The 24945-nt window shown below is 39.7% G+C and overlaps 1 protein-coding gene across 2 annotated transcripts in view; it reads left to right on the top strand.

The window, feature by feature from the left end:
* Positions 1-1386: 1386 nt before the first annotated feature.
* Positions 1387-24945, top strand: part of PELI1 (pellino E3 ubiquitin protein ligase 1) — a 59933-nt gene continuing 36374 nt past the window's right edge. The window contains exons 1-2 of one of the 2 annotated variants that reach the window (XM_058667880.1): positions 1387-1473; positions 15610-15643. The gene's annotated coding sequence lies outside the window, so the exon portion shown is untranslated. The remainder of the gene's footprint in view (positions 1474-15609; positions 15644-24945) is intronic. The other variant, XM_004580099.3, reaches the window with a different exon arrangement.

Here is a 24945-nt window from a genome sequence, read left to right as displayed (position 1 = left end):
AAGTGCTTGGCACACAGTGGACACTCAGTTAAGTGTTTTCTCAATGCGGGAATCCTTATGGAGTCTGCAAACACAAGGAGTTCAGAGCTTGAGATTCTCTTAGAAAACAAGCTGGAAATGGATGGTCTGATGCCTAAGCAGCTTGTCTCCAGGCTGTAAGCTTCTAGAAGGCAAACAGGAGAGCTCAGGGCAGGTTGTCTTTAGCCCTGTGGACGGCCTTTCTCTACCCTCCTCACCTCCGCCCATGCATGCCTGCGTGCTTCACGTGGGTGTAGGCTCAGCTGACCAGCCCGACCACATACTCCAGACTACTCTGCTAGCCAAATGAAAGTTGGCCACTGTGTGTATGGGATGAACAACCTTCAACTTTCTACCTCTTTTGAACTCACAGGTACTTTGAAAAGTTGTATGCCTTAAAAAGTGTGGGCTTTAAAATGAACGCATCTGGATTACTGTACAATGATGCAGTAAAACACAGTGATCTTAATCCTGAACTTCACCTCTGCTATTCTTAAAACACTAGATGTGACTAACCGAACAACTACAGTTCCTAACAGTTTTATAATCATTTCTATATCTTATGCATGGAAATTTGAACTAAAGACAGGATGCCCTTAAAAGCATCGAAAGAAAATGATGTTGGTGAGCAAGGATTTGTGGAAGAAAACTGAGCAACGGGAAAGATTAATAAAAGACCAGGAGGAAGTCAAATGTTACCGGACACTTGTGAGTAGCGAGGCTCCGACTTGAAGGTGGAGCGGAGTAGGAAGGACTGGCAGAGGGCCGGAGCACCAACAGTACCAAAATACAAGATGAGCCTTGTTTAGTCAACAGCAGCACTACACACGCTCGCCTAGTGCATTCGTGTTCATGGTAACGGTGCTTCCCCCTCACCGCCACCACCCCAATCTCCCCCAGAGCATGCGCATTGCAGAGAGAGGCCGCCCGAGTTCTCCATAACAATGCACCCCCTTTTTTCCTCAGAAAAAAAGAACTACAATTCCCAAGAGCCCTCCCGGCGCGCCGCGTCGCCGCCTCCCGCTGTGGCCCGGCCCCCGGCTCTTCCCTCAGGCCCCGCCCCCTTCTAGTCCCCTCCCTCCCTCCGAGTGTATGTCAGTGACCCAGAGGCAGTGTGAGGCGGAGGGACCGTCGGGGGGCGCCGCTGCCGCCGCCTCCACCAGTAGCAGCTCCAGCGGTGCGGCGCGAGCAGAGCTGTCGCGAGCCCTCCGGGAACGCAGCACAAAGCGGGCTCCGCGCCTCGCCCTCGGTCCGCGTCTCCTCAGCGCGCGGCTCCTGGGCCAACTTCCCCCTCAGCGAGCTTGGCTGCTGCCTGGCGAGGCAGGCGGCGGCGGCGGCGGCACGCCGGGCTGTCTGCTCGCTCGTCCTCCCCCCCACCCCCGCGCACACTCACTTCATCCCCTCGCTGCGGGTCTTGGGAGCCGTGCCGGCATTCTGGCCACCAGCGATTGTCCGGTGAGTGTGTGGCCGCGGGGCGTCGCGGGGAGGGATCGCAGCGGGCCGGTGAGGGGTGCGGGGAAGGCGGGCGCGCAACTTCCTCGGCGGCTGCTCCCGGCGGCCAGCGCCGGCTCTGCCCGCCCGCCTGCGCGCCCCCGCGCCGCGCGGGGAGGCGGCGGGGAGCGGAGTTTGCGGCTCCTCCATCCCGCGCCCTCGCGGGAGGAAGCGCCTTTGTCAGGGGCGGCCGGGCGCGCCCTCCCCCACCACCGCCTGGGCGGCCGCGGAACCGGTCGTGCTGACCCGCAGCCGGCGGGGACCCCAGCGGGGGGCGAGGAGGGAGATGGAAAGGAAAGAGAAACAAAGGGGGCGGTGGGCTTCTCTTTTGTTTGTACCGAATGTGATAACTTCTTTGGCTTTCTTACATAACGCAGACTTCCAAGTTAGTCATTCTTTTTATTGTTGCGATGATTGTCATCATCTCTGCGTGTCTCTCACGTCTTCCTTTCATCTCTGGATCTCTGGGCATTTTAAAAACACTAATTAATTTCACCTCCGGGGCCCTTGCGAAGCGAGTCGATACGCCCGTTTCTGAAAGTGGGTACACTGAGGTCCGGGCAAGGTCTCTAATTGATGGATATGCTTGATCGGCCGCGCCTGGTGTCTGAGGATCTGAAAGCATTTATGAGTAATAACTCTTCCTCCAGTGCCCCATGGAAAAGTTAAAGGTGCACCTTTTATTTACAGGTTAGCTGAAGTCTCAGAGAAGTCAGAGTAATTGTGGGGTAGTTCAAACAATAGTTCTTCTTAAGCATTGTTTGAATCTTAAAACCTCAAAAAGGCTAATGGGAAATATTCTTGAGTAGGGAAAATACTTGCAGATCACACACTCGCCTCTCCATCTACTTTTGTTTTTATGCATACCTGTCTGTTACCGACCGGGAGAGCACTGATGGGGAAAGGGAGCGAGTTTTTAAAAAGGTGCGTGTAACAGATTTTACTCACTGCACACGAGGAAGTGAGCCTTGATCCTAAAAGCAGCACCAGTCTTCCCAACGTTAGCCATCTACAAATATCAACAAATGTTATTCAGCACCTTATCCATAGGGTGCAGGTTGTGCTAAGATTGGAATCTTTTAAGTTTGTGAGAAGGTCACCTATTTGTCTTGGTTCAAAGGCTGTTTACTTTTCCTTGCTCAGCCAAATGTTATTTTGTTTTCATAGCAGGTGGTCTTTTGTTTCAAAAATGGCGTTGTCTTTTTTTTTTCTACAGCAAATCTGTATTACTCTTGTAACAGAAATGTTTTTATTGTTCAGTTTGCATGGAAGAGTGAATTTAAATTTTTAAATTGTGGAAAGGGTTCAGTGTCTGCAATTTTCTTTCTGTTTATGATGTTTTCTGTATAGTTGGCAGAAAATGTTTTCTCAGAGTGATCACATTTGCATTCCTAAGAACATTGTCCTGATTGTACAATTACAGTATGTATAGTCGTTTTGTTTGTTATTCACACCAACAACTTTTGTAGTAAAATAAATAATGCTAGGGACAGTTTTACTTGCTTTGATGGCTTTTGTACTTGATACCAAACTGGAAGGAACCACAATTTTAAGTGAAGCATCATTGCTGCTGGTTCTTTCCTGAGGTGAATAATAATCAGAATTGTAACACAGTAGACTTACACTTATCCCCAGATTCTCTAGAATTTAGTTTTGCATTGTATAGTTTCTCACAGGTGTTTGCATCCTGGTGCTTATATCAGAAAATGAAAGTGAAGAATTTGCTATGTTTTCTCCCCAAGCCTCTAAATGTTGCTTGTCTGTAATTTGTTGAAAGAGATCTTGAGTTTAAAAACAAACTCTTGGGAGAGAGAACAATTAAGTGTGTGGAAACTTGCATGTAGCCAAGTGGTTATAGTGCCTAATTTAATAATGGTGCAGATTTTAAACAGGAAAATGACCACCTAAGTTTTGTTAGCATGGTAGAAAAGTACCAATGTTTATTGAATTGAAAAAAAAAAAGCAGTTGGAAATTTGTGTCTGCCGCTTTTGATAGTAGCTCTGCCTTCCTTAAAATCAGCATTTAATGACTTTACAGTTGATTCTGCTTCACTTTTCCTGTAGTTTTTATAAGCCAGAACCACCCACAGGGGTTTGTACTCTAAGCAAACTAAGTGACAGTGTCTTCATTCCATTTATTGAGTGCCCAAACAGGAGTTAGCGTTTTCTGCCTTACCAGGTCTGTTTTAATTTGTTTGAAAATTAAAAAGTAATAATTGTGGGGAGACTCTGGAAAAAAAATAATTGTGGGGAGACTTAAGGTGGGTTCCATCTGACTTAGTTTCTACTTCCTTCCAGGTGTCACAATGTCCGTTGTATGCTAATGGTTCTGAATGTGCTTTATTGTGGTTAGCCAGTGGGTCAGGTGATGTGGACTGTAGAAGTTTTACATTGGGAACTGCTAGGGTTTTCAGACAACAGCTGCTGTGGCTGATAAATTTAAGCCAAAAATCTCAGAATTGAAAGCTGTCCTTCTAACATATCCGGGTACATTTTACCATGGTATACGAAGACAGATCTATCCTAGTATTTCCTGAGGAGAAACGCTTATGCAGATTATTTTATTATATATTTTTCACTGTACATATTCAAACTTCATGATGGTCACATATTGACACTCAGGTGATTTGCTTGAGATTCTTTGAAAAAATCATGTTACTCTGAAAGTTTTACTTATTGTATCTTTTAACTGAGCAGAATTAAGTAGATTTAAGAACCATTGGAGAAAAAGAGGAGAGTCAGCAGAGTAAAGGAGACCTGATGAAGATGTTTTTAAAGAGTCTAATATTAAAAGATTCCTGGCAGCATAAATATAATGGACAAAATCCTAAAGTGCTTAAACAGTGAATTCTACTTAGCACTTTACTTATGAATTTCTAGTGATCTTTTCCAGATTTCTTCTAAGAGTGTTACATAGGAAAAGTAAACAGAGGTCATTCTTTCAAGGGAATTGAGTTGTTAGGGTTGTGTGGGGGTTGTGTTTTTTTTTTTTCCTACACTTGGAGTAATGGTGGAATTAATTGTTGTTTTCTTTTAATTTTTTACCTTGGCCCTGGAAAAATTTCCTCAAACTAACGTGTGGGACCTGCAGAACAAAATACTGCTCACTGAAAGATCTGGATAGACTTCCAAGTTCGGCCAGTAGCTTTTTCCATGTTATCTTGAATAGATTATTTCTGTTTTTTCCTTCAGATTTTTAAAAACACTTGCCTAACATTCCTTTTAGTAGATCCTGAAGGATTTTTGTTGTTGGATTAACTTGTAGTAATAAAAATCAGGGATTTTCTGATTTCTTTTCTTAATAGAATAAATTAATGAAACAAATAACTGGTGGAGCCTTTCAATTAATATAGCTACTTTCAGAAATAGGGAAAAGGGGCTTTACTGGTTTAATGTAAGAGAAATGCATTGAAAATGATTCTAAGAAGCCTGATTGTTTTTCAGAATGTTGTACAACATGTTTTACAATTGCGTTTGCCACAATAACTCCATTTCAGAGAAATGAGGTTGTACACAATATTGTGTTACCCCAGAGCACTTTTATACCTCAGAACACTCTTTACAGAGAAGCAGACTGTGTTGGTGATGCCTCTAAATGGGGAAATCCTGACTTCTGTTATCATCCCCCATCATCCCCTCATCTTGACCGTTCATGTACTTTTTGAATTAATTAATTCAATGCACATGTAATTTACTTTTCAAAAACATTTGTTCTGATTTTTACTTTGTAATGGACCTCTTGGAATGTTGCTCATTCTAAAAATATGTAGTATTCCCAGTTTCCCACCATCTTATGTAGTTTCTTTAATCTTTTTTGGCTGCAGATTTTTTTTCCCCCTAAGCTACCTAAAATAAACCGAGATATTTAAACATACTTAAAAAAAAGCAGTCAATAATTTATTGGGCTAAGCTTCAGCATATAAGGTGCATTCTACTTTAGAGATAGAAATACACTTTTGAAGGAGGCTAAAGCAAGGGAAACCGACTGGATTTTTCACCCTGGGAACCCAATGTGATTACTTGGTCGTGACTGTTTAGAGTGCTTTGTTGAGAAAACAGAGATCTGATTCAGGCTTAGCAGGCAGGAGTGCTGGGACTGCAGTTTCTGCTTAGTGGATGGGCACTGGGCTTTGGACATGAATTTCAAATATTCATTTGGAAAGTATTTTGGGTATCTTTTACATACCAGGCACTGGTCTAGGGGCTGATAAGAGAGAATAAAATCTCTGCCTGCATAATATTTACATTAGAATAACAAGATACAAATAAGTAAAACATGCAATATCTTAAGAAATAACCATTTTTCTTAATAAATAAATAAATAAATAGCAAGGGCCCAAGGCAACAGCCTAATGGCTAAATCCTCACCTTGCATCTGTAAGGATCCGACATAGGTGCAGGTTCATATCCCAGCTGTTCCACTCCCATCCAGCTCCCTGCTTGTAACCTGAGAAGGCAGTGGAGGGATGGCTGGAGGCCTTAGGACCCTGCACCCATGTCAGAGACCCAGAGGAAGCTCCTGGCTTCTGGCTTCAGATCAGTTCAGCTCTGGCTATTGCGGCCACTTGAGGAGGACCAGAGGACGGAAGATCTTTGTCTTTCCTCCTCTCTGTGTAGATCTGACTTTCCAATAAAAAATAAAATCTTTAAGAAAGAAAGAAATAATGAGAAGCAAGAGAAGGAGAGATTAAGAGACATATCTACCAAGTGCAAAAAATGTGCATAAACTTTAGTTAGCTCCCAGTCTGCAGAAACTGACTGTAAATTGATGTTTATGGTATTTAATGTGAAGGAATTATCAAATCTTTAGATGTGATTTTGTATATATGTGCGTATATGTATATATATACATATAGTCTTTACCTTCTAAAGATGATGTGTAATACAGTCATTGAAATAGGGTATTTTGGTCTGACGTATAATGCCTAGGACATTGGCATCCTATGTTGGGTGACAGTGTTACTCCTCCACTTCCAATTCATTTCCCTGTTGATGATTTGTGAAAGCAGCAGAAAATGGGAGTATTTGGTCCCCTTGCTGCTCAGATAGGAGAACCGAATGAAGCTCTTGTCTCCTAGGTTCCTCCTGGCCCAGCACTGGGCAGTGCGGCAATCTGGGGAGCGAACTGCTAGGTAGATCTCTCTCTCCTCTTTCTCTGTCACTCTGTGAAATAAATGAATGCATTCTTTTTTTTTTTTTTAAGATTTATTTATTTTATTACAAGTCAGATATACACAGAGGAGGAGAGACAGAGAGGAAGATCTTCCATCCGATGATTCACTGCCCAAGTGAGCCGCAACGGCCGGTGCGCGCCCATCCGATGCTGGGAACCTGGAACCTGTTCCGGGTCTCCCACGTGGGTGCAGGGTCCCAAAGCATTGGGCCGTCCTCGACTGCTTTCCCAGGCCACAAGCAGGGAGCTGGATGGGAAGTGGAGCTGCCGGGATTAGAACCGGCGCCCATATGGGATCCCGGGGCTTTCAAGGCAAGGACTTTAGCCGCTAGGCCACACCACCGGGCCCATGAATGTATTCTTTAAAAGAACAACGATGCCTTATTTTTTGCCAGCCACATTTTGAAAATGATTGAATGCAGATGGTGTATGGATGTTTGAGATTTCTTACTTTGTGTATTTTTGAAGATTTGTGTGGTCAAGTTTTATGCACATACACACGTGAGGATAAAGTAGAGAAGAGGGAATATGTGGTAATTGAGTACAGTGTAGGAGAAGGAAGAGTCAGAAAAGACCTCAGTGAGAAGGAGTAAAGACCTGGAGAAAGGTGGAGGAGCAAGCTTCATATATAGTCTTGAAATATTCCAGACAGGGAGCAGCAAGTACAGTGGCCCTGAAGTGGGAACATGCCTAGACTGATAGAGATTAGGAGGCAGGGTGGCTGCCCTCGAATGAGACAGTAGCGAATTAAGACAAAATGGTGAAGGAAGGGTTGAAGAGACCAGATTCTGTTCCTTACTTCCATATATCTTCTATAGTAGTCACTATAGAAATAATACGTGTATTTAACAACACTGATGTTACTCAGATATATTTGAAATTTTTAAAATATTCTTCCAAGCCAATTTAAGAGTCATACATGAGAATACCTCATCACATTGTATTTATTCCTTGTTTTTAAGAAAAGAAAAAAGAGGGAGTTATTAGTCACGTGATATATGGTCCCGTTTGCCAGGTAAAGCCAGAAAGGATTTTTACAGAAACAAATGGGAAAAACTTCAGGCCATATCTGGAAATTAAATTCATTCAGAGAAGGCAAGTGTTCTTTTCTAAAAATCTGACCCATGCATGGGCTAAAGAGAAGTTTTAATAATATTCTGAACAATTGTTGTATCATTTGAAATAAAAGTATAACCTCTATGAGTTACTAGAAGGGAAGTACTATGCTTGGGTGTGTAAGTTCTGTACATGTATTAAAACACATGTACATAAGGTCAGGAGCATTTGCTAATATTAAATACTCAAAACAGTCATTGCAGATGAAATTCAGTTATATCATGTATTCAAAACTAAAGATGGTGTGTGAAATCGTGTAACTTTCTTGTTGCTATGGCAGATACTTGGGAACCTGAAAGACTAATACATATTTAATGTTGATGAAATCTAGTGGATGGCTGTAGTGCTAGCATCCCCTATGGGGGCGTTTTGGGATCCTGGCTTTTCTATTTCTTATCCTGTTCCCGGCTGATGTTTCTGGGCAAGCAGAGAAAGACAGCCCATATTTAGGCCTCTTCTGTCCACATGGGAGATTAAAAGGGAGTCCAGACTTCATGCTGTGGCCAGGCCAAGTCCTAGTCCAGCCCCAACCATTGCAAGCAGCAGATGGGAGGTCTCTTACCATTTCTCTATGTAACTCTGCCTTTCAGATAAATAAATCTTAAATAATAATAATGAAAGATGACCTGGCCTTTTAAGCCATCTTGTATTCATAATTCATTTCTTAGATTAGTTGTTTTGGGAACATGCTGTTTTTTTGTTTTTGTTTTTGTTTTTACATCTTTGTTATTAAAACTGTAGCGGTTAGATCTTATCCAATACCAAAGAACATAATAAATACTGACTTTTTTTTTCATAGGAAAATATGCAGATAGAGATTGGTAGTTTTCCTGTTTGTTTTATTTCCTCAAAAGGGAGAGGGAGAGATTACTCATTTGCTGGTTCACTTCCAGATGCACAGGGCTGGACCACGCCAAACCCAGGAGACAGGAACCTAAGCCACATTTTCCACATGAGGGTCAGACACAGCCTACCTGCTGCCTCCCAGGCTGTGCATTAGCAGGAAGTTAGGATCGGGAGCAATGCTAGGACCTAAACCCAGGGTCTCTGATCTGCCATGAAGACCTCTCAAGTGATGTCTTAATTGCTATACCAAACATCTGCCTCAAATGACTGTTTTTAAATTGTTACTCTATTAGTTCATTCTTTGTAAGGTATAGTTTTTCTTGGAAAAAAAAAAAAGCTTAAAAAATATATTTGAAAGGCAGAACTACACACACATATAGAGGCTTGAACCAGCACCCGTATCGGATGCCAGCATTGTAGGCAACAGCTTAACCCACTTTACCATTGTGCTGGTCCTGGGATAGTTTTTCTAACCTAAGAAATAACTTATTCCAAATTTCAGTAATTTCAAGGATTTTTTTTAACTTGTAATGATAAATAAAGTCATTGGTTTTCTAGTTATGTGTAATGATGGAGGAGCACTGCTTTTTCAGTTGTATTTTCCATGAAAAGCATTTAGAACTTAATTGCATTCAGTAGAATTTTTGACCTTGTATTACATGGTGAGTTATGTACTGACCACCAAGTATAAAAATGTATTTTAGGGCTCGGCAGTGTGGCCTAGTGGCTAAGGTCCTCGCCTTGATCCCATATGGCCGCTGGTTCTAATCCCGGCAGCTCCACTTCCTCTCTATCTCTCCTCCTCTCAGTATATCTGACTTTGTAATAAAAATAAAATAAATCTTTAAAAAATTTTTTTAAACAGTTTCCTGTTTTAGTTGACTTTTAGTAAATTATTGGGAATATATTTTTTAATTACTCCCAAGTTTTTTCCCCTTTGATGTACAGAGGAGTTTATGTATCTGTATGTATATAGCTAGCCAGGCTCTTTATCACTATGCACATTCATGATTGAATTACTAAACTGGATATTTAAAGTGATGTTTTTTAAAAATTTTATTCCTCCCACTTTTAAAAAAATTTATTTTCCTTATTCTAAAGATTTATATATTTTTATTGGAAAGGCAGATGTACAGAAAGAAGGAAAGACAGAGAGAAAGATCTTCCATCCACTGGTTCAATCTTCAAGTGACCATAACGGGCCAGAGCTAAGCCAATCTGGAGCCAGGAGGTTCTTCCAGGTCTCCCACGCAGGTGCAGGGTCCCAAGGCTTTGTGCCATCCTCTGTTGTTTTCCTAGGACATCGGCAGGGAGCTGGAAGGGAAGTGGAGTAGCTGGTATAGGAACCACCTCTCATATGGGATCCTGGTGCATGCCAAGCAAGAATTTAGCCACTGAGCCATTGCACTGGGGCCTGCCCTCTTTATTGATTGATTGATTGATTGATTGATTTTGAGGCTTGTGTTTTTATGTGAAAGACAAGATGATGCAGGGGAAGATTCACTTCTAAAATGCCTACAGTATTCAAGTCTGAGCCAGGCTGAACCCAGGAGCCAGGAACTCCATCTTAGTCTCCTATGTCAGTGTTAAACTTATTTCCATGGAATGTAGAACCTATGTTTATTTTCCTGACATTCCAATTTCTAGAAAGCTATCTTTGTTTTAAAATTTTTTGTGTTTATTTATATGACAGGAAAGGAGACAGAATTTCTACCTGCTGATTACTCCCCACATGTCTGTAATGGCCTTGGCTGGACTGTGCAAGCCAGAATCTCCTTCATGCAGATAGTTAAGGTTGATGATGGCAGGAGCCCAGTTACTAGAATCAGAAACTGGGCTCATATGTAGAACCTAGGCTTATGATAGACCAAGCTAAATTTGCCACCCCTGAAAAGCTATCTTTGATTCATCTGCAAAATGTAAGTGCTGTAGTTTTTCATAAAGGATTTTTGAAACTATGATATTGACTACACTGAATTGTGACTTATTTTAGAATCCATTTCAGTCTGTTAATTTGATGGAAGAATTATGAATCTGTTGTTAATTTACATTTTGTGGAATAAATAAGATGAAAGAGAAAGGAAGAGAGCAAGAGAAGGAAGGAAAAAAGAAAGTGACTCCGCAAGTTATAAGTCTATGTATAATTCTTGTTACTAAGTCTACTTAAGTGTTTGTGACCTAATGCACTAAGACTCCAATTTATTTACAAATAGTAATACAACTTCCATTTTAAAGGACAGAAGTTGCTTGCAAAAGAGACTCCTTCATTCTTTCCTTTCTTCCTTGTTTTATTTGCTTTACTTGAAAGTCAAGTCAGAGAGAGAGAGAGATGTTGCATTTCCCTGGTTCAAACCCCTAGTGACCTCAACAGACAGCTGGGGGCCCATCCGGAAGCTGGAAGCCAGGAACTTCTGGTTCTTCCATGTGGGTGCAAAGATCCCAGGTCTTGAGTCATCTTCCACTGCTTTCCCAAGGCACTGGATCGGAAGAAGAAGAGGCAGGACTTGTGCTGGCACCCATATGGCATGCAGGGGCCACAGCAGATTAACCTGCTACATCATCGTGCTGGTTCCAACACATAGTTTATGGTGACTTAAATATTATGGCCATTCTTGAATCTATCCTTAATTTTTGAAATAATATTTAAGATTTATTTAAAAATTCAATCTATTACTAAAGCATTTTAGTTTTTTTAGCAATGGGTTTCAGGCTGTTCTCAGCTCATGTGTTACAAGATGTTCATAACCACATGTCCCTGCCTCTGTCACTTCTGTCTCTGGATTGCTGTGCTTCTGTCACCTTTGGCCTGCTTAGTCATGTCCATTGGTCTTCTATAGTGTTTTCTATTTTCATTGTTTTGTAAATTGGACTTGAAATTAATATGGACTCAAAGAAATAACAAGTGAATGTTTAGTGTAATACTGCCTATTTGTATTTTACCAACTTATCTCCTTTTTAAACTTTTCTTGCCATTTTTTGCTGTGTATTCTGGTAGAGATGATATATTCTGTCAGACACTGAGAGAACTATTTTACCTCAGAATACCATGCATTTTGAACTCAGTAGTATAGGAACATAATAAGCTTGTTGACTTGAAAGCCTCATTAAGTTAATCCTGCTTATATCCAGAATTTTACATACCTAAACTAAAGAAGTTTAGTAGAATTACTCATATAGTAAAATCTCAAAAATTTTTGTAAGCTCTTAATGTTTGTTGTTATCACTTCATCAGCACTTTAATTTTAGTCAATTATACTTTATCTTGGGGGAAAGCTCTGTCTGGACTTCTGAGCTGCTTTTTGTCAGCCAATGGAAAAAGAACAGTAATGTGGTACAGTTTATAACTTACACTCAGAATAACAGTTACAGTGTTCAAGCCTGATTTTTTTCTTAGTTGTTTGTTGTAGTGTTCAATCTATCAGTTGACTTAATCTTTAGATGGCACAATTAAGTTTAATTTTGTTCTTTAACAATAAGTGAGAACAATTGGACCTGCCTTGTTAGTTCTTCAAAAACATTGATTCTTGGCAAATACTGTCCGCAGTACTTCATGTTCTTCTAAGTTTATGCCAGGTTAATGTACTGCATACACTAGAAACACTGAAAGTTGGTTGCTTTTACATTTTAGGCCATGGTTGACATGTTTGATTTTTCTCCCAGTTGCTTCTCACAGTCCTTTAAATTTACTGTCAAAAGAATAATATATCCAGTTTAACAAAACTTAGTTTATAATTTATAGAAAATATATTAAATATGTGCTTTTTTGTAAACTAATGAACTCTTCTAATTAGAAATCAAGAATCCATATTCAGAATTCATGTATCAGAAGAGTTTTGTTTAGATTCATACATTGTGGAGTATTTGAATTTTCATTCAAAATTGGATATCTGTCTCAAACTGGTACTGTTAGTTCACCAAAGGAGCTATGATGAGTTTTGAGATGGGCTCTTTAACTATTGAGCATAGAGCAGATCTGTGACTTAAGTGATGCCAGATATTTTTCTTTGGATTAATCACTGATATTCTGCAGAAGGAAAATCATATTTTCCTCTAAAGCTTCCTGATTATGTCTCTGGTAAAGCCCCCACCTGTAATGATGGAACTCCACATTGACACCAGTTTGAGACACGGCTGCCTCGCTTGTGATCAAGCTCCCTGCTAGTGTCCCTGGGAAAGCAGCAGAGGTTGATCAAAGTGCTTGGGCCCCTGCCACCTGTGTGAGAGATCCAGAAAAAGCCAGTTGGTTCATGGCTTCTCCCTGAACCAAGAGTGGCCATTGCAGCCATTTGGGGAGCAAACCAGCAGAAAAATCTGTCTCTCCTTTCCTCCTTACCTCCCTCCTTCTCTGACTCTGTCAAATAAGTGAAGAAATCTTAAAAATATATGTAAATATCATATGTTGATTTATTTTTAAAGACCAGTCTTCTAAGATCTTAGCCACAATTTGCCTTCTAAAGCTGTCTTTAAAATGGCTTCCATAAAGGATTTGCCAGGTTTCATAACTGAGTAGGCTGTTAATGATTCAGTTGGCCCCCTCATTTTCCTCCTACCCCTTCAGTCGAAAGCTTATTCATAGCATCTAGGTGCCCTGAGTCATCATAGCTAAACTAAAGAACTGTCATATGGAAAAACTCACCATGAAGTAAAATCGTCAGGAAACAATCTGAGTCAGCGATCATTCATTGATCATAGTGATGTAACCTAGAACTTGTCGGCTTCATTTAAATCTTTGGATATACTTACATGTGTGTCTTTATTACAGGATTGCAAATTCTGTAATACCTAATAAAATTTTTGGAGGTGTTTATATCCCATTAAATTTTAATTGGTTTAACTTTTATTATCTGTTACCATGAGAAGGATTTCATGTTTTTTACTGAATAAATGTGTCACACAGGAGAAGCAGTATGCATAGAATAAAAACCAGAATACCAGCAGTTAGAGGTACTGTCTGTTCCGTTTACTCAGTATATGACTACCTTTCTGTGTTTTAATTTCATCACTTCTACACAGCAACTGTGTAGCACTTAGGCCCGCTGTTGAAGCAACCCAGGAGAGAGAAGCTAGTGGCTGATTCCAAATCACTTTCGGGCTCCTTTTTGTATAGCACTGTTAGAAACTATACAGTTGGCATTCTAGGTTAAGTTTATTTGTTGGGCCCAGTGTGGTGGCCTAGCCACCAAAGTCCTCATCTTGTACACATCAGGATCTCATGTGGGTGTTGGTTGTATCCCGGCAGCCCCACTTGCCATCCAGCTCCCTGCTTGTGGCCTGGGAAAGCAATGGAGGATGGCCCAGGCCTTGGGATGCTGCCAGCCGCATGTGGGAAACCCTGAAGAAGCTCCTGGCTCCTGGCTTTGGATTGGCTCAACTCCAGCTGTTGTGGCCACTTGGGTAGCACGTCAGTGGATGGAAGATCTTCTTTTCTGTCTGTACTGCTCTCTGCATATCTGACTTTCCAATAAAAATAAGTCTTTAATAAAAAAAATTATGTGTCATTTCCACCGCACAAGAGTGCTTGCACTCATGGGAAATTAGCATTAAGAAAATGTTTATTTGAGTATATAATTTTAATGGTATATGTAAGGTCTTGAAAAGGTTCAGGGAAATGTGTGTTAGGAAAAAAACCTGTGTGGATTTCAAAATTGTTTTGGACCAAACTTAAATCGTATTCCATCTTGTCTAGCTGTACAATGAACAGGAACAATATTGTTCCAAACCTAGACATGAAGGTGATGCCACTAAGGCCTGGGTTAATAGTGGGACCATGTTATGCAGCAGGAAGACAAGAAAGCAATAAGGTTGGGAGGCAAGGGATGGAACTACTTTAAGATTGAGAATCTGAAAAAATAAATATACAATGGATTCCCCAACTCTGTAAGATCTGTTCTAAATTCGATGTTAGCTGCTAAAGTCATTAAATAGTTTATGCTAACCTACCTCTGACTTCTCCCTCATGTCCCTTACATTACTGTGTTTAACCCATGCTGAAGTTCTTAAGTGTTCTGGAACAGTTTTGCATCTTTCCCTTTACTTGCAATAAATTACTCTGGCTGAGGCCTCTTCATTATTCAAAGCCTGTACGGAAAATTATTATTGAATAGAATCTTCTCTAGGCTTAAGTTAGGCTCTCTGATCTTTTTATTGCCATTTAGTTAACAGTTATTTGGTTAATCTCTCTGATACAACAATTTTACGTAATATTAGAATTTCTCTTTTAATCTACCTGCATATACTTTAGTGTGCATAGTGAGATCAAAGCCTATTGTCTTTGTGTTCCTGGGATCTAAGGAACATAGGAGCTACTCAGCAACGAATGAATGGATATTGTTCTTAAGAAAAACACTGAGTCCATCCCGAACCCCTGAATTGGGATGAGTGCTTCTTGCTTCTCTGTATCTCAGATTCTACTTTGCTGAATTATATTGCTATTACTGCATTGTTAAGTTTCTTAGGGGCAGGAACCAAGTCCTGAATTTTCTTGTCACTGTAGGGCCTTATATCTGGTGCTTTACTTGCAGATGGAAAAATTCCATTAGATTATAGTTTCACTTTGTGGAATACTTCACAATAATTCACCCTTAGTGAATAGTCATTAATGAAGCCTAGCAATAGAATGAAGATCCAAAATAACTGTCAGTGTATGTGAAATACTTTTTCTTAATAAAAAGGTACACAATTATGACATACAATAAGTTCCATTATTCCTTTGATGTAGCTGTGGCGCTCACTTAATCTCATCATCTCCATGGTGCTGCATCCGGTGCTTGTCTTAACCTGATGTCTGGGAAGCATTTCACATTGAATGCTTCTTGCTTTCTGCAATGCTCTTTAGTTCTAGGACACCATGCTCCATCTAATGGCACCTATATGACTACTGTGTTTTTTTTTTATCTTTTTCAGGAGCTGCTGCTGCTCCTCTTTTAAATTCCACAAGGCTTAGTCTTTTCTTACTCTTTCTTCAGGTAATTTCATATGAATGTTGAGGATACCCTGTTTGTAAGTATGCTATTCCTAAATCTTCAAGTGTTAGACATACACACACCACATCTTTGTTTCTAAATTCCCCTATGAATATCTCTAAAGTTCTTAAAACTTCCGTATCTCAGGTCAAATTCATGAGAGCCTTAAAGAGTACCATATGTGGGGCCACCATGTGCAGAGCAGTTAATTTGCCTCTTGGTATCCCATGTCCTGAATCAGAACACCCAGTCACTTACAGAATATATGCCTTGGGAGGTGTCAAATGATGGCTCTAGTTCTTGGGTCCATGCCGCCCACCTGGGAGACTCAGATTGTGTTCTGAGCTCCCGCCTTCTGCGTGCCCTAGTCTTGACTGATTTGGGCACTTGAAAAATGACCCAGTAGGTGGGAATCTTCCTCTGCTTGTCTCTCTGCCTTTCAAATAAAATGAAACAAATATATATATATATATATATATATATATATATATATATATATATGTTTGTATAAATATATATGTGTGTTTATATATAGAGAGAGAGAAACTGCAGAAATTTTTGAAGTGATTTAATACCCTTAGTAAAAAAAACTAATGTCTTTTCTCCTCCTAACAGTATTCTGGTGCGAGCTGCTGGTTGGGATACCTGCATTCCGTTTCAGTAATGTTTTGGCTCTCAGCTGTTCTGTGCTTCTGATTCAGCCTGCTTACCTACCTAATGTACCTACCAAGGAGGCACACAAGTGTCTAGTATCCTACCACCAAAGTGGGAGACCTAGATGGAATTTGTTCGTGGCTTTGAACTGTTCCAGGCATTTAGGGAATGAATCAGTGATGAAATCTCTGTCTCCCTTTCAATCTGCATTTCACACAAATAAATCTTTTAACAGATTTCTACATGTAGAAGTTTGAAATAAGACTTATACCCTGTATAAAATCTACTCAAAATAGATCAAAGTTCTAAACATAAGTTCTGAAGCCATCAAGTTACAAAAGGAAAACATAGGGAAACACTGCCAAGACACTGACTTGGGCAGACATTTTGGATAAAACACCAAAGGCACAGGCAATAAGAGCATAAATAGACAAATGGAGATTGTCATCAGGCCTTAGGAAGCTTTGTACAGCAAAAGAAACAAAACTAAAGAGACACCAACAGAACGGGAAAACATGTTTAGATGCACTTTTTTTTTTTAGAAATTTAGAAAATATTAGATATAATGTATACATCTAATAAAGAATTATCATCTAGGATATATAAGGAATTTAAGAAACCCAACAATAAAACAGACAGTTCAGTTAATGAATGGTTAGGGGTTGGTGTGTAGAGTTAAGCCACTACTTGCATCTAATATCTAAGCACCAGGTTGAGTCTCAGCTGTTCACTTTTCCATACAACTCCGTGTTAACATGCCTAGCAAGTAGCAGAGGATGGCCCAACCATCTGGACTACTGCCATCCCTGGAGAGCCAGTTGGAGTTCTAGTTGCTGGCTTCCATCTGGGGAGTGGACCAGTGAATGAAAATGTCTTCTGTCTCTCCCTTTCTCTGTCATTCTGTCTTTGAAATATTTTTTAAGTGGACAAAGGATTTAAATAGACATTTTCCAAAGGAAGAAATACACAGTAACTGACAGATACATGAAAGAATGCATAAGATCACTAGCTATCAGAAAAACGCAATGAAAACCATGGTAAGGTGTAATTTCACTCCACTTAGAATAGCTATTCTATGAATATCCAATGCTGGCAAGTTGGTGGAGAAAAGGTACTGTTGGTGGGAATATGAATTGCAATGCCATTAAAGAAAACACTGGATATTCCTCAAAAAAAAAAAAAAAGCAAAAAAATGATTCTACTGTATCACCCACCTGTGTTCTGGGAGTACATCCAAAGAAAGTGAAATCAGCATATAAAGAGGTACATGTGCCCCCATGTTTATAGTAGCCCTTATCACAATAGCTAACATTCTGGGAAGCATGCTAGATGACCATCAGCTGATGGTTAAAAGAATGTGCTGAAATATGCACAGTGGAATATTATTTGTCCATAAAAAAGTGAATTCCTGACTGACATTTGCAACAAAATGGGTGCAACTGGAGGCCATAATGCTGAGTGCAGAAACCAGATCCACAAAGATAAATTTTCACATTCTATTTGTTCAAGTTATAATGAAAAGAGTATAAAAACGGCACAGATGTCATATTATTTGGTATTTAGTAAATATTGCTTCATTGAATTATACTATACTATATGGATGACAATATCTCCTTTTTCCCATGGTATGATCATTGTCATGATTCCACATTTTGTGATATTAATATCCCTGCTTATAAAAAATACATGTATTATCTAAATGAAGTGGTTGTGGCAAGATATTGAAAAATAATTGTTTGAAATTAGCTTAGTAAAAAATAAAAAAAAGAAATTAACTTAGTAAATCATTTCTAAATAATTGATAATTTAAGTATTTAAGTAAATAGAAATTGTCAGAAGAACTCTTAAGATTTGTTTTATTTTTATTGGAAAGTCAGGTATACAGAGAGGAGAGACGGAGAGGAAGATCTTCCATCCAGTGATTGACTCCGGATCCGAAGCCAAGAGCCAGTAACCAGGAGCCAGGAGCCTTTTCCAGGCCTCCCATGTAGGTACAGGGTCCCAAGGCTTTGGGCCACTCTCCACTGCTTTCCCAGGCCACAGACAGAGAGCTGGATGGGAAGCTGGGCTACTGGGATTAGTAGTGGCACCCATATGGGATCCCAGGTGTGTAAGGCGAGAACTTTAGCCACTAGGCTACCACACTGGGCCCATCAGAAGAACTCTTAACATCAAACCTTTAATGAGCTACTTCTAAAGTACTAGACACTTGTTAAGTGTCTAACTGCTTTGGAGAAGGTCATGTTAATATAGAATGATTGCAGATATAGGCTCTTAACTAAGATGTCTCAGCTTCCGCAATGCCAGCCGTATCACTCATGAGCTGTGAGACTTTACTGAACTTATCTAGACCTCAGTTTCATCCTCTATAAAATACAGATGATCATCTCCTAGGAATATTCTTGAGAGTTAAAGAATTAATATGTAAAGCTGTTTGAAAAATATCCAGTACTTGGGAGGAGGACTTCATATGTGTTCGTTATTATTAGTTTTGTAGGTTAAGAAATTGAACCTCAGTTGAAGTTGATCACTCTTGACCGATTGAACGGTGCTGCCATGAGTCAGACTTACTGTGACTCCAGCCGTCCTGTACCCACTCTGCTTTACTTCCTTTCTGGCAATAATTTCTCGTCTGCTTACATAAAGATACATATTTACAATATATTGAGCTCAAAGAGTTTTATAGTTCATTTCAGTGCTCATACCTATTGCTTAAAATGTAGAAGATCTAAAATATGAAGGTAAAGGTTACTAAATGCAATCTGAGAAGTATAAAATTTTGCATAATAATTCCATCTTACTTTTTGTGCATTATTTATGTTTCTCTTGGTTGCAGTTTGGTCACTGTTTAATTCTTAGAAAGTAAAGTACTGGTGTTACTCTCTTATGGTGATTTTGATCAACTCTGTTAAACCTTTGCAAAATATTCTCAAAATAATTTGGGAACTCAATAAATTGTCATAACCACGTTGTGGTTTGAAATCAATCATTTCTGTGAGTATGATTATTAACTCTTTAAATTATGTAATAATTTGCATTTTTGTAAGACCAAGACATTTCAGTTTTCCAAGAAGTTTTTCTGTGAATGTTAATTTTTTTTTTAAAGATTTATTTTTTATTACAAAGTCAGATATACACAGAGGAGGAGAGACAGAGAGGAAGATCCTCCGTCCGATGATTCACTCCCCAAGAGAGCCGCAACGGCCGGTGTGCCGATCCGATGCCGGGAACCAGGAACCTCTTCCAGGTCTCCCACGCGGGTGCAGGGTCCCAATGCATTGGGCCATCCTCAACTGCTTTCCCAGGCCACAAGCAGGGAGCTGGATGGGAAGTGGAGCTGCCGGGATTAGAACCAGCGCCCATATGGGATCCCGGGGCGTTCAAGGCGAGGACTTTAGCTGCTAGCCCACGCCACCGAGCCCTAGTGAATGTTAATTTTTTATCAGCTGCCTTTTGAGTAGAAACTTTGATTTTAGCAACTTGATGTGTTTGTATTAGAGTCTATATGTAGTTTAATCTGCTTACATTTATAGGTGCTAGTCTCTGACAGTCATTTCAGGCTGTAGTAAAAATTAAAAAAACATATCTGGTTACTGTTTAAAATTTCTATAGATGATTTTTTGTCCCTCCCTCCACACACGCTTCATCCCCCATTCGTATTTTTTTCTTGTCAGTTTTATTCATTTATGGCAAAAAAGAAAAAAAACAAAAAAAAACCCCACAACTTTTTATTAAGACAACACAACAGCGAAGAATACAAAGTCCAAAGTCTAAAGCTTTGAAGTTATGGAAGAGGTGCCCTGAGAAAGGGATAAACTTTGAAAAGTCAGAAATTATCTACAAACAAGAGTCTGTTTTTACCTTGTTGTTGGAATTGAATTCTGGTACTGTTTGTTTACTCTTGGGGAACAGACAGAGTTGAAATGGTTGCTGTTATCATTGAAGAAATTTTCTGTTACCTCACAAAATTCAGACAAGCTTACAGAGAGATAAAAAATACATATTTTTTTGTGTAAATTGGTAGAAGATACATATGTCTTCAAAAATGACACCGGCCTCCCCCAGTATATAAATGATATTGCCAGTATTTAGTTTCTATACGTTTCCTAGCACTGCTTCTCCAATATTGACTTTATAATCCAGCCCTGCATCAGCAAAAGATAGCTTCAGTTCCCTTAACCCCTTACTTCTCATGCGTAGTGTCATGTGTAGCTAGGAAGAGTGGCTTTCCTAGCAGCCCCAGCAAAAACCTCAATGCATCTCATTGCCTCTAACTGGCCCACTTTTCTAATGGCCAAGGGATTACAGACCTCTGGTTTTTGAGACTGAGACCAAATACCCATCTAGTGTGAGGGTACAGCTACCTCAAAGACACAGAAAGTGAGGGTTAAGGAGGCTTTTCTATCAAAACGGAAATGAAGATACCATCGTGCTAGAGGAAGGGTCAGATATTTACTGGACAGTGGAAAATAAATGTATGTAGTGTTGATAGCATTATTTTAATTTTAAGAGTTGTCATTCAACTAACAAAGACCGGTCAGTGCATGTTTTTCTTATTTGAGATTTAGTGCTAATTTGTAGTTTGTAGAAATTTGCAAGGCCCAATGCCGTAGCCTTATGGCTAAATCCTCATCTTGCATGTTTGACATGTTTGTATCCTGGCTGCTCCGCTTCCCATCTAGCTTCCTGCTTTTGGCCTGGGAAGGCCGTCAAGGAAGGCCCAAAGTGTTGGAATCCTGTACCTGGGTGGGAGACCCAGAAGAAGCTCTGGCTCCTGTCTTCAGATCAGCTCAGCTCAGCTCTGGCATTGCTGCTACTTGGAAAGTGAACCAAAGGGCAAAAGATCTTTTCTGTCTCTCCTTCTCTCTGTAAATCTGCCTTTCCAATATAAACAAACAAATTAATTAATTTACTTCCATATTATAGTTTTAAAGTGATATACACATGAAAATAACTGATATTTTAACCTCTGAGAACTTTGAAAATATATCAGAAGTCAGTATTAGTTTAATAATACTATACTATTTTAATTTTCTATTAGCTAATTCTTTTTTTTTCTATTAGCTAATTCTTTAATGTCTGAGGCTAGGGTTTTCTCTCTGGGTGCTCTTGATTTGAGGGAGAGACAGTAGTGGAAGGAATTAGAAGAGATGGAATTAAAACAGATATTAGTGTTGCTGTCTAAAAATTCTTTTAGTTATAGAATGAAATTTACTGATGAAAAGAACAGTAAGATATCCATTGTGTTTGCTCTTCCTTTTTAATGTTGAAAATATTCAATGAAGCGGAAAATAATTGTGTTTCTAATATAATCAATTAAGTGATTCCTGATTTCTTATTATAGGAATGTGTTTTTGAGTGAATTCATCCATCCCTAGAAAACTTTGCCTCTGCAATCTTAGGAATTTTTTTCTTAACTTGACACTATGGAAGTATATATGCTTTTATTATCCACTAAATTGAAATGAACATATGTCTTATTTAATGAACATCTATAAAGCTCTTGTTTTCCTTTGTTTCTCTCCTTTAGAGATCCTTTAATAGGAGACCACACTAGGGTATATGAAACTATGTTGTCAAAGTGGGATAAGGTCCATGAAAGAATTGCAACTAACTCTAGAAGCTTGAAAGAGTGTATTAGTAGCAACAGGTTAAGCTGCTGCCTGTGACACCAGAATTGCATATGAGCACCAATTACAATCTCAACTGCTCCACTTCCGATCCAACTGCCTGCTCATGTTCCTGACACTCACATGGGAGACCAAGATGATGGCGTTCCAGGCTCCTGGACTCAATTTCACCCAAGCCCTAGCCAGTAGAGCCATCTGCAGGTGGAAGATTATGTCTTTCTCTCTTTCTTTTCTTTTTTTTTTAAATAGCTCTAGCTTTGAAATAAATACATTTTTTAACTCTTCAAAAAATGTGTTTTTATTTTTATTTGAAAGACAGAGTTGCCGAGAGAAGGAAGAAGGAGAGGGAGAGAAGTCCTCTGATCGCTGGTTTATTCCCCAAATGGTCATAATGGCTAGAGTTGAGCTGGTCCAAAGCCAAGAGCCAGGGGCTTGTTCCAGGTCTCCCATGCAGATGCAGGGTCCCAAGATGTTGGGTCTTCCTTCACTGCTTTTCCAATCTGCAGGCAGGGAGCTGGATGGGAAGTGGAGCAGCCAGGACACAAACTGGTGCTCATATGAGATACTGGCATTGCAAGGTGGAGAATTAGCCACTTGAGCCATTGTGCCAGACTTTCAGTTTCATTTTTGTCAGAAATATCTGGAATGCAATATAGAGAGCAATGACCATGTTAAATTAAAAGGAAATTTAGAAAGAATTAAAATTATGGTAGGTCAAAAATCAAAAGTTGGAATAGCTGTGTGAGATACTACATGCCTTATTATGGTGCCAGTTTTTAGTCCCAGCCACTCTGTTTCTTATTTAGCTTCCTGCTAGTGCATCATGGTATACAGTAGATATGCCTGAAATATTTGGCCCCTTGCCATCCCTTCATGGAGTTCCTTGCTCTTTAACTTCAGTTTAGCTAAGTTTGGACCAGCATTTGGAGAATGAACCAACAGACAGTGGATTCTCTCTCTGTCTCTGCCTTTCCCAGTAGGTGAGAATAAAAATATTTTTAAGGTGTAATGTTTATATACCTGTTAGGATTTATTTTTTTTTTCTTTGAAAGGCAAAGAGTTGAAGGAAAGAGGAGAGAGAAAAGGGAGAGAAGAATCATTCATTGATTGACTCCCTAGATGGTCCCAACTACCAAGCCAGGAGCCAGAAACAACATCTTGGTCTTCCACCTGAGTACAGGGGCCAAGCACTGGGGCCATCTTCTGCTGCTTTTCCAGGTGCATTAGCATAGAAATAGAACAGAAGCAGAACAGACGGGACACAAACTGACACTCATGGGATGCTGGCATTATGGCAACTTAAACCACTGGTCAACAGTATCAGCCCCAATAATAGAGGTTATTGGGAAACATTAATTGCGGTCCAAATCAAACTTTCTACTTTTACCATCATCATAGTAATTCTTTGTAGTATATAATAGAATTGTGAATAATTTTAACAAAAATTATGTTAAGAAATTCTTTTTTCTCCTATCTGCAAATCTTTTTTATTTTTCTTTTCTGTTTTTTTTTTATGATCTTTACATAGTTGATTAGGGTTCAAAGGGTCAAAGGCTACAGGAAAGTGGGTAAGACTGTTCTCTTTTTTCCTTCCTGTGTCTGGGGGAAGGGAGAGACAGGGAGAAGCCACATCCACCTTCTCGACCATCCCAGGATCCCCAGTGTGGGGGTGCTTTCAGAGGCACTGCTTAAGTGGTTTCAATAGTTCAGCTGTTTTGAATTGCTGCCAGTCTCGCCATTCCAAGCACGATGAAATCTGTTCAGAATTCACTGGCTTGACATAGTCCGCCTTAGCATCTCCACTTGCCCAGATTTTCATTGCCATTGTGGCCATTTGGTGGGGTGAATGAGTGGATGAAAGATCTCGCTTTCCCTTTAACTTCTGCCTTTCAAATAAAGCATTTTTTTTTTCAGAACAGCTTGTTTAAGAGCAGAAGTTTAGCCTAGATGTCAAGGTGTTCACATCCCACATTGGAGTATTTGGGTTCCGTTCTAGCCCCAGCCCCTGATTCCGCTTCCTGTCAGTGCCAACTCTGGAAAGCAGCGGTGGTGGTTCCTACCTTTCACGTGAGATGCCTGGATCATGTTCCTAGCCTCTGCCCTAAGCCAGCCCCAGCCATTGTAGGCATTCAGGGAATGAACCAGCAGATGGAAGCTGGGGTTTGTTTGTTTGTTTGTTTGTTTTTTGTCTTTGCCTCTCAAATAAAAAGTAATAATAATTTTTAAAAAAGCAAATTCAAGATGGTTCGTTTAAAATGTGCTGTTCAAGATAGAATGTGACATTAAATGAATGGTCTTAGATTTCAGTGTGAATAATGAAGAAATTTTCAGTGTTAAGAATAACATTTATGGGTCATTAAATATTCAAATAGTCTTTTTAAAGGTATTACGAAAAATTTTTTGATAAGATGTTAATTGCAGTTTGCTGAATTAAATGAAAAAAGACCAATTAGTTAAAACAAATAAGATCTCTTAAAAATTTGGTATTCTGAACTATTTTTTTAATTGAATGCCAGGAGTATATTAAAATACCTCCATTTGTGTTTCTCCAAAAAAAGATTGTTCTGACAGTGAGTTTAAGTGATTTTCACAATTTCCCTTGACTTCACATTTTGTTCTGCATGTCTTGATTCTTTCCTCTGCCCACACAGTATTGAAGGCAAGGGAAGCAAGACTTGCCAAAGTAATACAGTCAGTTTGAGAACCTTGGCTTAAAAAAAAAAAAGCAAACCTTTATTTTAAGATTGCTTTTTATTGAGACCGCAAGAGGGTAGTTTGCAAGTGTTCAATTAATGTGTGGGGGCTGGAGTTTAGTCTAGCATTTAGGATGCCTCTGCCTCATGGAAGTGCCTGGGTTTGGTGCTCAGCTTTGATCCTACCTCCACACCAGGATGGTGGCTTAAGAGATTACGTTCCTGCCACCTGCTTTGGAGACCTCCAACTTCTGACTTCAACTCCGTTGTGAGAGGGGACATTACAGGCATTTGTGGAGTGAACCAGTGAATGGGAATTCTCTCTCTCTGCTTCACAGATAAATAAAAATTATAAACAAATG

Source organism: Ochotona princeps, chromosome 8, assembly GCF_030435755.1.
Source record: "Ochotona princeps isolate mOchPri1 chromosome 8, mOchPri1.hap1, whole genome shotgun sequence".
Lineage (NCBI taxonomy): Eukaryota > Metazoa > Chordata > Mammalia > Lagomorpha > Ochotonidae > Ochotona > Ochotona princeps.
This window is presented reverse-complemented; position numbering and strand designations above follow the sequence as displayed.